Raw genomic sequence first — 3,545 nt, forward strand, 5'->3', positions numbered from 1 at the left:
GTAACCTCCAGCCCCCACAAACCTCCCTATCTCTGTAACCTCCAGCCCCGACAACCCTCCCTATCTCTGTAACCTCCAGCCCCTACAACATTCCCTATCTCTGTAACCTCCTCCAGCCCCCACTACTCTCCCTATCTCTGTAACCTCCTCCAACCCCTTCAACCCTCCCTATCTCTGTAACCTCATCCAGCCCCGACAACCCTCCCTATCTCTGTAACCTCCAGCCCCTGCAACCCTCCCTATCTCTGTAACCTCCAGCCCCACAAACCTCCCTATCTCTGTAACCTCCTCCAGCCCCCTACACCCTCCCTATCTCTGTAACCTCCTCCAGCCCCGACAACCCTCCTATCTCTATAATCTCCTCCAGCCCCTACAATCCCTCCCTATCAGTGCAACCTCCTCCAGCCCCCACTACCCTCCCTATCTCTGTACCCTCCTCCAGCCACTACAACCCTCCCTATCTCTGTAACCTCCTCCAGCCCCTACAACCCTACCTATGTCTGTAACCTCCTCCAGCCCCCTACAACCCTCCCTATCTCTGTAACCTCCTCCAGCCCCGACAACCCTCCCTATCTCTGTAACCTCCTCCAGCCACTACAACCCTACCTATGTCTGTAACCTCCTCCAGCCCCTACAACCCTCCCTATCTCTGTAACCTCCTCCAGCCCCCTACAACCCTCCCTATCTCTGTAACCTCCTCCAGCCACTACAACCCTCCCTATCTCTGTAACCTCCTCCAGCCCCCTACAACCCTCCCTATCTCTGTAACCTCCTCCAGCCCCCACTACTCTCCCTATCTCTGTAACCTCCTCCAACCCCTTCAACCCTCCCTATCTCTGTAACCTCATCCAGCCCGACAACCCTCCCTATCTCTGTAACCTCATCCAGCCCCGACAACCCTCCCTATCTCTGTAACCTCATCCAGCCCCTACAACCCTCCCTACCTCTGTAACCTCCAGCCCCTACAACCCTCCCTATCTCTGTAACCTCCAGCCCCCACAAACCTCCCTATCTCTATAATCTCCTCCAGCCCCTACAATCCCTCCCTATCAGTGTAACCTCCTCCAGCCCCCACTACCCTCCCTATCTCTGTAACCTCCTCCAGCCACTACAACCCCTCCCTATCTCTGTAACCTCCTCCAGCCCCCTACAACCCTACCTATGTCTGTAACCTCCTCCAGCCCCCTACAACCCTCCCTATCTCTGTAACCTCCTCCAGCCCCGACACCCCCTCCCTATCTCTGTAACCTCCTCCAGCCCCCACTACCCTCCCTATCTCTGTAACCTCCTCCAGGCCCTACAACCCTCCCTATCTCTGTAACCTCCTCCAGCCCCGACACCCACTCCCTATTCTTGTAACCTCATCCAGCCCCGACAACCCTCCCTATCTCTGTAACCTCCAGCCCCTACAACCCTCCCTATCTCTGTAACCTCCTCCAGCCCCCACTACCCTCCCTATCTCTGAAACCTCCTCCAACCCCTTCAACCCTCCCTATCTCTGTAACCTCATCCAGCCCCGACAACCCTCCCTATCTCTGTAACCTCCAGCCCTACAACCCACCCTATCTCTGTAACCTCCTCCAGGCCCTACAACCCTCCCTATCTCTGTAACCTCCTCCAGCCCCGACAACCCTCCCTATCTCTGTAACCTCCAGCCCTACAACATTCCCTATCTCTGTAACCTCCTCCAGCCCCCACTACTCTCCCTATCTCTGTAACCTCCTCCAACCCCTTCAACCCTCCCTATCTCTGTAACCTCATCCAGCCCCGACAACCCTCCCTATCTCTGTAACCTCCAGCCCCTACAACCCTCCCTATCTCTGTAACCTCCAGCCCCCACAAACCTCCCTATCTCTGTAACCTCATCCAGCCCCTACAACCCTCCCTATCTCTGTAACCTCCTCCAGCCCCCTACACCCTCCCTATCTCTGTAACCTCCTCCAGCCCCGACAACCCTCCCTATCTCTATAATCTCCTCCAGCCCCTACAATCCCTCCCTATCAGTGCAACCTCCTCCAGCCCCCACTACCCTCCCTATCTCTGTACCCTCCTCCAGCCACTACAACCCTCCCTATCTCTGTAACCTCCTCCAGCCCCCTACAACCCTACCTATGTCTGTAACCTCCTCCAGCCCCCTACAACCCTACCTATGTCTGTAACCTCCTCCAGCCCCCTACAACCCTCCTATCTCTGTAACCTCCTCCAGCCCCCTACAACCCTCCCTATCTCTGTAACCTCCTCCAGCCACTACAACCCTCCCTATCTCTGTAACCTCCTCCAGCCCCCTACAACCCTACCTATGTCTGTAACCTCCTCCAGCCCCCTACAACCCTCCCTCTCCCTGTAACCTCCTCCAACCCCGATAACCCTCCCTATCCCTGTAACCTCCTCCAACCCCTTCAACCCTCCCTATCTCTGTAAACTCATCCAGCCCCGACAACCCTCCCTATCTCTGTAACCTCATCCAGCCCCTACAACCCTCCCTATCTCTGTAACCTCCAGCCCCTACAACCTCCCTATCTCTGTAACCTCCAGCCCCCACAAACCTCCCTATCTCTGTAACCTCATCCAGCCCCGACAAACCCTCCCTATCTCTGTAACCTCCTCCAGCCCCTACAACCCTCCCTATCTCTGTAACCTCCAGCCCTGACAACCCTCCCTATCTCTGTAACCTCCTCCAGCCCCTACACCCCTCCCTATCTCTGTAACCTCCTCCAGCCCCTACAATCCCTCCCTATCAGTGTAACCTCCTCCAGCCCCCACTACCCTCCCTATCTCTGTAACCTCCTCCAGCCCCCTACAACCCTCCCTATCTCTGTAACCTCCTCCAGCCACTACAACCCCCCCTATCTCTGTAACCTCCTCCAGCCCCCTACAACCCTCCCTATCTCTGTAACCTCCTCCAGCCCCCTATACCCCTCCCTATCACTGTCACCTCCTCCAGCCCCGACATCCCTCCCCAGCCCCCACAAACCTCCCTATCTCTGTAACCTCATCCAGCCCCTACAACCCTCCCTATCTCTGTAACCTCCTCCAGCCCCCTACACCCTCCCTATCTCTGTAACCTCCTCCAGCCCCGACAACCCTCCCTATCTGTTTTAGAAAATATTTTATTGAGGCATTTGTAATTTTAACACTTTTGAACAGAAAAACCCGGACAAAGACAAAAAAATCCGTAATAACAGAGCCATCTCCCTCCAAGCGTGGACCCCAACCAACATGGTCCGTACAAACACTCCGCCTCACGGCCCTCCCTCAATTGGCTTCCTTACCCTTATTTGTCACTTCCATGCGTCCCCCTTTCCCCCCCCCCCCACACTTCCCGATTCCCCCCCCCCCCTTGCTGACAGGCAAATTTTCCTTCAAGAAGTCGATGAACAGCTGCCGCCTCCGAGCGAACCCCGTGTAACGAGCCCCTCAAGGCGAATTTGATTTTCTCCAACGTGAGATACTCAGCCATGTCCCGAACCCATACCCCCGACTCCCGGGGGGCTCCGAGAACCCCCCAGCCCGGCAGGATCCGTCTCCGAGCCACCAGGGAAGCA

General features: G+C 56.3%; 1 long non-coding RNA gene across 1 annotated transcript; it reads right to left on the reverse strand.

The window, feature by feature from the left end:
• Positions 1-1,782: 1,782 nt before the first annotated feature.
• Positions 1,783-2,901, reverse strand: LOC140399961 (uncharacterized). Its single transcript, XR_011937930.1, has 3 exons — positions 2,823-2,901; positions 2,710-2,784; positions 1,783-1,861 (listed from the first exon to the last, which is right to left on the reverse strand). It is a non-coding gene; the product is annotated as an uncharacterized lncRNA (long non-coding RNA).
• Between the last annotated feature and the right edge of the window lie 644 nt (positions 2,902-3,545).

The sequence above is a fragment of the Scyliorhinus torazame genome, chromosome 24 (genome assembly GCF_047496885.1).
Source record: "Scyliorhinus torazame isolate Kashiwa2021f chromosome 24, sScyTor2.1, whole genome shotgun sequence".
NCBI classification, from domain to species: domain Eukaryota; kingdom Metazoa; phylum Chordata; class Chondrichthyes; order Carcharhiniformes; family Scyliorhinidae; genus Scyliorhinus; species Scyliorhinus torazame.